The sequence below is a fragment of the Petromyzon marinus genome, unplaced genomic scaffold, assembly GCF_048934315.1.
Source record: "Petromyzon marinus isolate PM22_M1 ecotype Great Lakes invasive population unplaced genomic scaffold, UKy_Petmar_22M1.pri1.0 PM_G_Scaffold_342, whole genome shotgun sequence".
NCBI classification, from domain to species: domain Eukaryota; kingdom Metazoa; phylum Chordata; class Hyperoartia; order Petromyzontiformes; family Petromyzontidae; genus Petromyzon; species Petromyzon marinus.
This window is the reverse complement of record NW_027422920.1, coordinates 30,001-43,534: the sequence shown is the minus strand read 5'-3', so window position 1 is coordinate 43,534 and position 13,534 is coordinate 30,001. Positions and strand designations below refer to the sequence as shown.

The 13,534-nt window shown below is 44.6% G+C and overlaps 1 long non-coding RNA gene across 1 annotated transcript in view; it reads left to right on the top strand.

The window, feature by feature from the left end:
- The first annotated feature begins 7,897 nt into the window (after positions 1–7,897).
- LOC142915745 (uncharacterized) overlaps positions 7,898–13,534 on the top strand; it is an 11,958-nt gene continuing 6,321 nt past the window's right edge. Inside the window, exons 1-2 of the long non-coding RNA XR_012936077.1 lie at positions 7,898–8,019; positions 12,660–12,780. This is a non-coding gene — a long non-coding RNA (uncharacterized LOC142915745). The remainder of the gene's footprint in view (positions 8,020–12,659; positions 12,781–13,534) is intronic.

Sequence of the window (13,534 nt, the reverse complement as noted above, 5' to 3'; positions counted from 1 at the left end):
TATACACACTCACATTCACACTCACATACACACTCACATACACACTCACATACACACTCATATACACACTCATATACACACTCACATACACACTCACATACACACTCACATTCACACTCATATACACACTCACATTCACACTCATATACACACTCACATACACACTCATATACACACTCATATACACACTCATATACACACTCACATTCACACTCACATACACACTCATATACACACTCACATACACACTCACATACACACTCATATACACACTCACATACACACTCATATACACACTCACATACACACTCATATACACACTCACATACACACTCACATACACACTCACATACACACTCACATACACACTCACATACACACTCACATACACACTCACATATACACTCACATACACACTCACATACACATACACACTCATATACACACTCACATTCACACTCATATACACACTCATATACACACTCATATACACACTCATATACACACTCACATACACACTCACATTCACACTCACATACACACTCACATACACACTCATATACACACTCACATACACACTCATATACACACTCACATATACACTCACATACACACTCACATACACACTCACATACACACTCATATACACACTCACATACACACTCATATACACACTCACATTCACACTCATATACACACTCATATACACACTCATATACACACTCATATACACACTCACATACACACTCACATACACACTCACATTCACACTCACATACACACTCACATACACACTCATATACACACTCATATACACACTCACCACACAGTGGAATTAAGGTTTTAATTCCACTGTGTGGTGCAATTATTAAACATTCTAACAATAACGTGCCCCAACATTGTGTATACATATATTTAAAATGTGATTCACAGCAAAAAAAAAATTAAGTATGCTTTTTAATGAAATACTATCAACCCAAATAAATGAACGGTTAACACACTTTGCAACGTGATAACAAACGTGATGTTAATATCTTCACAAAGTCAAAAAGATTATCTCTCCTCCCCCACTTGTCCGCCTTCGTTGGTCAACGCGTGCCTCTGGAATCCTTCCCCAGAGACACATTTCTCGTTGAAAGTTCTCACGAGTGTCAACATTTTCTCGTTACTTTACGTTAAAATGTAAACTCTTAATATGCTTAAATTTAGATTTAAAGCTTTCGTGACTGCAGTAATTCATATTATTTGTATTGTTTTATATATATTTTATTGTTTTATTGCTTCCCTTCAACGTGGTGGTGACTTTACCGAAAGAACTAAGAATATATATCTTAATATGCTTCCCGTAAAATAAAATTAAGCAACACAGTTGAGGAATACAAAGGCGGTGAACGCAAGCAAATCGGACACATGCACGATCACAACGAGACCAGCAGAGGGCAAATAAGTGTTGTTGTTATTGTTGTTGTTCTTGCTACATGTGTGTGTGTGTGTACACTGTGTGTGTGTACACTGTGTGTACACGTGTGTGTGTGTACACTGTGTGTACACTGTGTGTGTGTGTGTACACTGTGTGTGTGTACACGTGTGTGTGTACACGTGTGTGTGTGTGTACACTGTGTGTACACTGTGTGTGTGTGTACACGTGTGTGTGTACACGTGTGTGTGTGTGTACACTGTGTGTGTGTACACTGTGTGTGTGTACACTGTGTGTACACGTGTGTGTGTGTGTACACTGTGTGTGTGTACACTGTGTGTGTGTACACTGTGTGTGTGTACACTGTGTGTGTACACGTGTGTGTATACACGTGTGTGTGTGTGTACACGTGTGTGTGTACACTGTGTGTGTGTACACGTGTGTATACACGTGTGTGTGTGTGTACACTGTGTGTGTGTGTACACGTGTGTGTGTGTACACGTGTGTGTGTGTACACTGTGTGTGTGTACACTGTGTGTGTGTACACTGTGTGTGTGTACACTGTGTGTACACTGTGTGTGTGTACACGTGTGTGTGTACACGTGTGTGTGTACACGTGTGTGTACACTGTGTGTGTGTACACTGTGTGTGTGTACACGTGTGTATACACGTGTGTGTGTACACGTGTGTGTACACTGAGTGTGTGTACACGTGTGTGTGTACACGTGTGTGTGTACACTGAGTGTGTGTACACTGTGTGTGTACACGTGTGTGTGTGTACACTGTGTGTACACTGTGTGTGTGTACACGTGTGTGTGTGTACACGTGTGTGTACACTGAGTGTGTGTACACACGTGTGTGTACACGTGTGTGTGTGTACACTGTGTGTACACTGTGTGTGTGTGTACACGTGTGTGTGTACACGTGTGTGTGTACACTGTGTGTGTACACTGTGTGTACACTGTGTGTGTACACTGTGTGTGTGTACACTGTGTGTACACTGTGTGTACACGTGTTTATCTTTAGAATGTGAAAGGGGGTCACTAACACCACTTGCCCCCTACAGCCTGCTAAGGCTACACGGGGGATCTTTGTCTTTGTGTTCACGTGGCGTGTTGTTTCACGATGTACCACGCGAACGACGTTAAACACCACCACCACCACCACGAGTTCGATCGATCGATCATTCGATCGATTGAAGGGAAGAAATCGGCGAAAGGCCCCCAGACTTGCAGGCCCCAAAGCCGGCTTTTTTTTTTAGTTTCGATCGCTTTTTTTAAAACGAGGGGTTAATCGATTAATCTCGGTCGAATACATTTTGTATTTTGTTTGTTTTAAATGATGTTTAAAAGTGCGGGTGGATTTAAGATGGAAGTTTTAAAAAAAAACTCACTCAGTCGCAAACTCCATCAGCCGCAAACTCCCAAGGCCAGCTGAGATCTTACAAAGTGAAGTGGAACCAAAATCGTGAACGCTGACGGGCGAAACCAAATTGGTGACAAGCTGAGGGGTGGGATGGGCGAAACCAAATTGGTTACAAGCTGAGGGGTGTGGGCGGAACCAAATTGGTTACAAGCTGAGGGGGGGTGGGCGAAACCAAATTGGTTACTAGCTAAGGGGGTGGGCGAAACCAAATTGGTTACTAGCTGAGGGGGTGGGCGAAACCAAATTGGTTACTAGCTGAGGGGTGTGGGCGAAACCAAATTGGTTACAAGCTGGGGGTGTGGGCGAAACCAAATTGGTTACAAGCTGAGGGGGGTGGGCGAAACCAAATTGGTGACAAGCTGAGGGGGGGAGGGCGAAACCAAATTGGTTACAAGCTGAGGGGGGTGGGCGAAACCAACTTGGTGACAAGTTGAGGGGTGTGGGCGAAACCAAATTGGTTACAAGCTGGGGGGGTGGGCGAAACCAAATTGGTTACTAGCTAAGGGGGTGGGCGAAACCAAATTGGTTACTAGCTGAGGGGGGGAGGGCGAAACCAAATTGGTTACAAGCTGAGGGGGGTGGGTGAAACCAAATTGGTTACAAGTTGAGGGGTGTGGGCGAAACCAAATTGGTTTCAAGCTGGGGGGGAGGGCGAAACCAAATTGGTTACAAGCTGAGGGGTGGGATGGGCGAAACCAAATTGGTTACAAGCTGAGGGGGTGGGCGAAACCAAATTGGTTACTAGCTAAGGGGGAGGGCGAAACCAAATTGGTTATAAGCTGAGGGGTGGGATGGGCGAAACCAAATTGGTTACAAGCTGAGGGGTGGGACGGGCGAAACCAAATTGGTTACAAGCTGAGGGGTGGAATGGGCGAAACCAAATTGGTTACAAGCTGAGGGGGTGGGCGAAACCAAATTGGTTACAAGCTGAGGGGTGGGATGGGCGAAACCAAATTGGTGTCAAGCTGGGGGGGTGGGCGAAACCAAATTGGTTACAAGCTGAGGGGTGTGGGCGAAACCAAATTGGTTACTAGCTGAGGGGTGGGATGGGCGAAACCAAATTGGTTACAAGCTGAGGGGTGTGGGCGAAACCAAATTGGTTACTAGCTAAGGGGGTGGGCGAAACCAAATTGGTTACTAGCTGAGGGGGTGGGCGAAACCAAATTGGTTACAAGCTGAGGGGGGGTGGGCGAAACCAAATTGGTTACAAGCTGAGGGGGTGGGCGAAACCAAATTGGTTACAAGCTGAGGGGGGGTGGGCGAAACCAAATTGGTTACAAGCTGAGGGGGGGTGGGAGAAACCAAATTGGTTACAAGCTGAGGGGGGGTGGGCGAAACCAAATTGGTTACAAGCTGAGGGGGGGTGGGCGAAATCAAATTGGTTACAAGCTGAGGGGGGATGGGCGAAACCAAATTGGTTACAAGCTGAGGGGGTGGGCGAAACCAAATTGGTTACTAGCTGAGGGGGTGGGCGAAACCAAATTGGTTACTAGCTGAGGGGGTGGGCGAAACCAAATTGGTTACAAGCTGGGGGGGTGTGGGCGAAACCAAATTGGTTACAAGTTGAGGGGGGTGGGCGGAACCAAATTGGTTACAAGCTGAGGGGGGTGGGCGAAACCAAATTGGTTACTAGCTGAGGGGGTGGGCGAAACCAAATTGGTTACAAGCTGAGGGGGGTGGGCGAAACCAAATTGGTGACAAGCTGGGGGGTGTGGGCGAAACCAAATTGGTTTCAAGCTGGGGGGGTGGGCGAAACCAAATTGGTTACAAGCTGAGGGGGTGGGCGAAACCAAATTGGTTACAAGCTGAGGGGGGGTGGGCGAAACCAAATTGGTTACTAGCTGAGGGGGTGGGCGAAACCAAATTGGTTACAAGCTGAGGGGGAGGGCGAAACCAAATTGGTTACAAGCTGGGGGGTGGGCGAAACCAAATTGGTTACAAGCTGAGGGGGTGGGCGAAACCAAATTGGTTACTAGCTGAGGGGGTGGGCGAAACCAAATTGGTGACAAGCTGAGGGGTGAGGGCGAAACCAAATTGGTTACAAGCTGGGGGGGTGGGCGAAACCAAATTGGTTACTAGCTAAGGGGGGGTGGGCGAAACCAAATTGGTTACTAGCTAAGGGGGTGGGCGAAACCAAATTGGTGTCAAGCTGAGGGGTGTGGGCGAAACCAAATTGGTTACAAGCTGAGGGGGGGTGGGCGAAACCAAATTGGTTACAAGCTGGGGGGGTGGGCGAAACCAAATTGGTTACAAGCTGAGGGGGGTGGGCGAAACCAAATTGGTTACAAGCTGAGGGGGGTGGGCGAAACCAAATTGGTTACAAGCTGAGGGGGGGTGGGAGAAACCAAATTGGTTACAAGCTGGGGGGGAGGGCGAAACCAAATTGGTTACAAGCTGAGGGGTGGGATGGGCGAAACCAAATTGGTTACAAGCTGGGGGGGTGGGCGAAACCAAATTGGTTACAAGCTGAGGGGGTGGGCGAAACCAAATTGGTTACAAGCTGAGGGGTGTGGGCGAAACCAAATTGGTTACAAGCTGAGGGGTGTGGGTGAAACCAAATTGGTTACTAGCTGAGGGGGTGGGCGAAACCAAATTGGTTACAAGCTGGGGGGGGGTGGGCGAAACCAAATTGGTTACAAGCTGAGGGGGTGGGCGAAACCAAATTGGTTACTAGCTAAGGGGGTGGGCGAAACCAAATTGGTTACAAGCTGAGGGGTGTGGGCGAAACCAAATTGGTTACAAGCTGGGGGGGTGGGCGAAACCAAATTGGTTACAAGCTGAGGGGGGTGGGCGAAACCAAATTGGTTATAAGCTGGGGGGGGTTTGTGGACGACTGTAACAGGGGGGCAGGTACAGTACTCTTGCGCGTGTTAAAGTACAGTGCGTATTAACAGGAGTCTACGAGGGAGGGAGGGGACAGCGCTTATCAGTTCTACGGAATTCTAGCCTCGCTGTCACGTGGTCGCCTTATCCGCGCTACGTTTTCTAAACGCGCCCTGCTAAGGCCTCGCACGTGGTCGCAAACGAGCGTGGGGGGGGTATCGCGTCACCCCCGGGGGCCCGGCGGCGCGAAACGTCGGACCTCCCCCCTCCTTATCAACCTCCGCCAATGGCTGGCATCGGCGGAACCCGTCAGCAGGCAACGATGAGCCAAGTAGGAGGGCGGCACACGGGGAGAGAGGAGAGGGGGTGGTGGTGGTGCACCACGTGGTTCACACGGTGGTGTGAACCACGTGGTGCACCACGTGGTTCACACCACGTGGTGTGGTGTGTGGGTGATGGTGTGGTGTGTAGGTGATGTTGTTGTGTAGGTGATGTTGTTGTGTAGGTGATGTAGTGTAGGTGATGTAGTGTGTAGGTGATGTTGTGTAGGTGATGTTGTGTGTAGGTGATGTTGTTGTGTAGGTGATGTTGTGTGTAGGTAATGTTGTGTGTAGGTGATGTTGTTGTGTAGGTGATGTAGTGTGTAGGTGATGTTGTGTGTAGGTGTTGTGTGTGGGTGATGTAGTGTGTAGGTGATGTTGTTGTGTAGGTGATGTTGTGTGTAGGTGATGTTGTGTAGGTGATGTAGTGTGTAGGTGATGTTGTGTGTGGGTGATGTTGTGTGTAGGTGATGTAGTGTGTAGGTGATGTTGTTGTGTAGGTGATGTAGTGTGTAGGTGATGTAGTGTGTAGGTGATGTTGTGTGTAGGTGATGTAGTGTGTAGGTGATGTTGTTGTGTGTAGGTGATGTTGTTGTGTAGGTGATGTAGTGTGTAGGTGATGTTGTTGTGTAGGTGATGTTGTGTGTAGGTGATGTAGTGTGTAGGTGATGTTGTGTGTAGGTGTTGTTGTGTAGGTGATGTAGTGTGTAGGTGATGTTGTGTGTAGGTGATGTAGTGTGTAGGTGATGTTGTGTGTAGGTGATGTTGTTGTGTAGGTGATGTTGTTGTGTAGGTGATGTTGTGTGTAGGTGATGTTGTTGTGTAGGTGATGTTGGGTGTAGGTGATGTTGTGTGTAGGTGATGTGTGTAGGTGTAGTGTGTAGGTGATGTAGTGTGTAGGTGATGTTGTGTGTAGGTGATGTAGTGTGTAGGTGATGTTGTTGTGTAGGTGATGTTGTGTGTAGGTGATGTGTGTAGGTGATGTGCTGATGTTGTGTGCAGGTGATGTGTGTAGGTGATGTACTGATGTAGTGTTGGGTGATGTGTGCAGGTGATGTACTGATGTTGTGTGCAGGTGATGTGTGTAGGTGATGTACTGATGTAGTGTTGGGTGATGTGTGTAGGTGATGTACTGATGTAGTGTTGGGTGATGTGTGCAGGTGATGTACTGATGTTGTGTGCAGGTGATGTGTGTAGGTGATGTGTTGATGTTGTGTTGGGTGATGTGTGTAGGTGATGTGCTGATGTTGTGTGCAGGTGATGTGTTGATGTTGCGTGCAGGTGATGTACTGATGTGTGCAGGTGATGTGTGTAGGTGATGTGTTGATGTTGTGTGCAGGTGATGTGCGGATGTAGTGTTGGGTGATGTGTGCAGGTGATGTACTGATGTTGTGTGCAGGTGATGTGTGTAGGTGATGTGTTGATGTTGTGTTGGGTGATGTGTGTAGGTGATGTGCTGATGTTGTGTGCAGGTGATGTGTTGATGTAGTGTTGGGTGATGTGTGTAGGTGATGTACTGATGTTGTGTGCAGGTGATGTGTGTAGGTGATGTACTGATGTGTGCAGGTGATGTGTGTAGGTGATGTGTTGATGTTGTGTGCAGGTGATGTGTGTAGGTGATGTACTGATGTAGTGTTGGGTGATGTGTGCAGGTGATGTGTTGATGTTGTGTGCAGGTGATGTGTGTAGGTGATGTGTTGATGTTGTGTTGGGTGATGTGTGTAGGTGATGTGCTGATGTTGTGTGCAGGTGATGTGTGTAGGTGATGTGTTGATGTTGTGTTGGGTGATGTTTGTCGGTGATGTGCTGATGTTGTGTGCAGGTGATGTGTTGATGTAGTGTTGGGTGATGTGTGCAGGTGATGTGTTGATGTTGTGTGCAGGTGATGTGTGCAGGCTGAATTTGTAGGAGAAGTGGATGCGCTCTCCATCGTAATGAATCGGATGGGGGGAAGGATTTATTTCACATGGGCTACTACCTTGAAGCCCTCAAGGCTCTGTCCCTGCAACTGTGCCACTCCGCCTCTGTCGGCAGGTATCGTCAAATGCAGACGCATATCGTGACATCTAACGGGCAGGTTCCAAATGGAATTTGTGACATCTCAGCTTGGTCACACACGTGTACGTCGTCACGGGATTGCCCCGGCATTGACAATAATAATAATAATAATCAACGTGGTTACATTTCGATTTGAAGCTTTCGTGACTAGCAAGGATTCATCTTCTTTGGTTCTTTCGGTAAAGTCACCACCACCACCACCAGGTAGAAGGGAAACAATAAAATAATAAAAATATAAAACAATAAAATTAAATTTCCATTTAAAGCTTTCGTGACTAGCAATGATTCATCTTCTTTGGTTCTTTCGGTAAAGTCACCACCACCACCAGGTAGAAGGGAAACAATAAAATAATAAAAATATAAAACAATAAAATTAAATTTCGATTTAAAGCTTTCGTGACTAGCAAGGATTCATCTTCTTTGGTTCTTTCGGTAAAGTCACCACCACCACCACCACCAGGTAGAAGGGAAACAATAAAATAATAAAAATATAAAACAATAAAATTAAATTTCCATTTAAAGCTTTCGTGACTAGCAATGATTCATCTTCTTTGGTTCTTTCGGTGAAGTCACGTAGAATGAGAATAAAATAATAAATTGATAAAATAAAATAACACCACAATAATAATATTCTCACTACAGCGCTGTCCTAACCAGACACACAGTCTCGTCCCCTTCGCCTGATGAAGGCCGCTTGTGTTGTGGCCGAAACGTCGTGTTAGAATATTATTATTGTGTTATTTTATTTTATCAATTTATTATTTTATTCTCATTCTACGTGGTGACTTTACCGAAAGAACCAAAGAAGAATAATCAATGTGGTTAAATTTCGATTTGAAGCTTTCGTGACTAGCAAGGATTCATCTTCTTTGGTTCTTTCGGTAAAGTCACCACCACCACCACCACCAGGTAGAAGGGAAACAATAAAATAATAAAAATATAAAACAATAAAATTAAATTTCCATTTAAAGCTTTCGTGACTAGCAATGATTCATCTTCTTTGGTTCTTTCGGTGAAGTCACGTAGAATGAGAATAAAATAATAAATTGATAAAATAAAATAACACCACAATAATAATATTCTCACTACAGCGCTGTCCTAACCAGACACACAGTCTCGTCCCCTTCGCCTGATGAAGGCCGCTTGTGTTGTGGCCGAAACGTCGTGTTAGAATATTATTATTGTGTTATTTTATTTTATCAATTTATTATTTTATTCTCATTCTACGTGGTGACTTTACCGAAAGAACCAAAGAAGAATAATCAATGTGGTTAAATTTCGATTTGAAGCTTTCGTGACTAGCAAGGATTCATCTTCTTTGGTTCTTTCGGTAAAGTCACCACCACCACCACCACCAGGTAGAAGGGAAACAATAAAATAATAAAAATATAAAACAATAAAATTAAATTTCCATTTAAAGCTTTCGTGACTAGCAATGATTCATCTTCTTTGGTTCTTTCGGTGAAGTCACGTAGAATGAGAATAAAATAATAAATTGATAAAATAAAATAACACCACAATAATAATATTCTCACTACAGCGCTGTCCTAACCAGACACACAGTCTCGTCGCCTTCGCCTGATGAAGGCCGCTTGTGTTGTGGCCGAAACGTCGTGTTAGAATTTTATTATTGTGTTATTTTATTTTATCAATTTATTATTTTATTCTCATTCTACGTGGTGACTTTACCGAAAGAACCAAAGAAGAATAATCAATGTGGTTAAATTTCGATTTGAAGCTTTCGTGACTAGCAAGGATTCATCTTCTTTGGTTCTTTCGGTAAAGTCACCACCACCACCACCACCACCACGTAGAATGAGAATAAAATAATAAATTGATAAAATAAAATAACACCACAATAATAATATTCTCACTACAGCGCTGTCCTAACCAGACACACAGTCTCGTCGCCTTCGCCTGATGAAGGCCGCTTGTGTTGTGGCCGAAACGTCGTGTTAGAATTTTATTGTTGTGTTATTTTATTTTATCAATTTATTATTTTATTCTCATTCTACGTGGTGACTTTACCGAAAGAACCAAAGAAGAATAATCAATGTGGTTAAATTTCGATTTGAAGCTTTCGTGACTAGCAAGGATTCATCTTCTTTGGTTCTTTCGGTAAAGTCACCACCACCACCACCACGTAGAATGAGAATAAAATAATAAATTGATAAAATAAAATAACACCACAATAATAATATTCTCACTACAGCGCTGTCCTAACCAGACACACAGTCTCGTCACCTTCGCCTGATGAAGGCCGCTTGTGTTGTGGCCGAAACGTCGTGTTAGAATTTTATTGTTGTGTTATTTTATTTTATCAATTTATTATTTTATTCTCATTCTACGTTGGTGGTGACTTTACCGAAAGAACCAAAGAAGACGCGCCTGCTTCACGTTTCAGGGCAAGTGCTCCTTTGATCGCTATCAAAGGGGTAACTTATCCCAGCCCCTCCCTTAACCTGTGTATATATAATATCCAGGTCGTCTCTGAACTGTGCTCCCGACACAGATATTCTGCGTTGACTTTTACACCCGAAGACGGAAGCTCGTGTTGCCTCCGAAACGTCCGCGATTTTTAATTGTTTCGTCTTATTTCGTTTTATCCGCGCGACTTTACCGAATGAAACCAAAAGAGTTATGAATCCTTGCAGTCACGAAAGCTTCAAATCTAGAATTTGATTTGAAGCTTTTCTCCGTGACTGCAAGGATTCGTGCTCTTTGTTTTTTTGCGGTTAAAGTCCCACGTTAGGTAAAAAAATAAAATAATGAAAACGACTAAAAATGAAATCGCGACGTTTCGGAGGCAACACAAGCTTCCGTCTTGTTTATGAATACCACGAAACAGTTTAATAGTAATTGTTTTAACAGAAAGTAGTCACTTTTGACTGTTTATTTACCACGCATTAGGCTAGGCCTAGACTTGTACCGATCATTCTTGGCTGAGACCAAAAAACAATCAAAGTGTAATTGCATTGAATAAAGTACCCACAGTAAATAACTCGTGAAATTAACTTAAAGTGAAGATAACTACCAATAGAGACAGGCACCGAGGGTAGACAAAGGAATACCACGAAACATTTTAATAGTAATTGTTTTAACAGAAAGTAGTCACTTTTGACTGTTTATTTACCACGCATTAGGCTAGGCCTAGACTTGTACCGATCATTCTTGGCTGAGACCAAAAAACAATCAAAGTGTAATTGCATTAAATAAAGTACCCACAGTAAATAACTCGTGAAATTAACTTAAAGTGAAGATAACTACCAATAGAGACAGGCACCGAGGGTAGACAAAGGAATACCACGAAACATTTTAATAGTAATTGTTTTAACAGAAAGTAGTCACTTTTGACTGTTTATTTACCACGCATTAGGCTAGGCCTAGACTTGTACCGATCATTCTTGGCTGAGACCAAAAAACAATCAAAGTGTAATTGCATTAAATAAAGTACCCACAGTAAATAACTCGTGAAATTAACTTAAAGTGACGATAACTACCAATAGAGACAGGCACCGAGGGTAGACAAAGGAATACCACGAAACATTTTAATAGTAATTGTTTTAACAGAAAGTAGTCACTTTTGACTGTTTATTTACCACGCATTAGGCTAGGCCTAGACTTGTACCGATCATTCTTGGCTGAGACCAAAAAACAATCAAAGTGTAATTGCATTAAATAAAGTACCCACAGTAAATAACTCGTGAAATTAACTTAAAGTGAAGATAACTCCCAATAGAGACAGGCACCGAGGGTAGACAAAGGAATACCACGAAACATTTTAATAGTAATTGTTTTAACAGAAAGTAGTCACTTTTGACTGTTTATTTACCACGCATTAGGCTAGGCCTAGACTTGTACCGATCATTCTTGGCTGAGACCAAAAAACAATCAAAGTGTAATTGCATTAAATAAAGTACCCACAGTAAATAACTCGTGAAATTAACTTAAAGTGAAGATAACTACCAATAGAGACAGGCACCGAGGGTAGACAAAGGAATACGGAGATACAGGAGAGACAGCAAGACAAAATACAAAGGCAAAGATCCCCCGTGTAGCCTTAACAGACTGTAGGGGCAAGTGCTGTTAGCGAGCACCTATGAAGGCCGAAACGGTACTCGAGGGGGTGGGTGGCCAGCACCACGCCCGACCGCCTTTGTCTCCCCCAGTGGCGATGTTTACTACACACCGCACCAGGGGTACTCATTTGAGGCTGAGTCGACCCAGGAGAGGCCCAGGACCGGTTCAGATAATCGTCACTGGCGGTGGCCGTGACTGGGAATCGAATAACGGGTAAACTGAGTTCATGGCACAGTGCCACCAACCACTACACATAGAGACAGGCATCAGCTGGCTCCGAGATGTAATAACGGGGTGTGATAATGCTTCCCCCTTTGTAGGCCAGGCCTATGCCAGGAGGTGTTTGTGCTTTCGTTGAGATGAACTGTTGCATTGGCAGTAAATGCCCCTTTTTAAAAAAAAACAAAAAACAAAAACCAGAGACCTTTGCTGTGAATCATGACATTCGTTCATCAATCGCTGCGAGTGGATTTCAGGTGAAACAAACCCCGAGTCGTGGGCAATTAAGCGACAGCTGAACGTGTGACTCCCGGCAGAGTTGTTTCCCTGCTCTCCTTCTGCAACGTGGCCGTGACTTACGTCAAGTCGGGGAGATTCGAAGATGCTGTGTGACCATGTCGTGCAAAGTCCATCGACGCCGACCGGCAATGGTGCAAGGTATTCATTGCAGGCGACAAGCCACACCTTTGCACGAGTCATCATCATCATCGTAGTCAACAACGCGAATTGTCGTCTGTGTAAATATGTACGCTGGTCAGATGCTACGTTAATTCATATTTTTGGTATAATCCTTTTGGCATTGCCAAACTGCTTTTCAAATGCATTTGGAAGTTGTGCCATCATGTGGCCGGCCCCCCCCCCCCCAACGGAATTTGTTTTACAGCCCCCCCAGGGAGAGATAGGCCCGCTCAACAGCAATGTGGGAGTTGAGGGAAACACAGCCACACACACACACACACAGAGAGAGAGAGAGAGACGGGAGGGACACACAGAGACAGACACAAATCTAGACACACGTATCAAATATTTCCTAGATAACCTGCATATGCAGGGAAACACAGCCACACACACACACACACAGAGAGAGAGAGAGACGGGAGGGACACACAGAGACAGACACAAATCTAGACACACGTATCAAATATTTCCTAGATAACCTGCATATGCAGGGAAACACAGCCACACACACACACACAGAGAGAGAGAGAGACGGGAGGGACACACAAAGACAGACACAAATCTAGACACACGTATCAAATATTTCCTAGATAACCTGCATATGCAGGGAAACACAGCCACACACACACACACAGAGAGAGAGAGAGAGACGGGAGGGACACACAGAGACAGACACAAATCTAGACACACGTATCAAATATTTCCTAGATAACCTGCATATGCAGGGAAACAC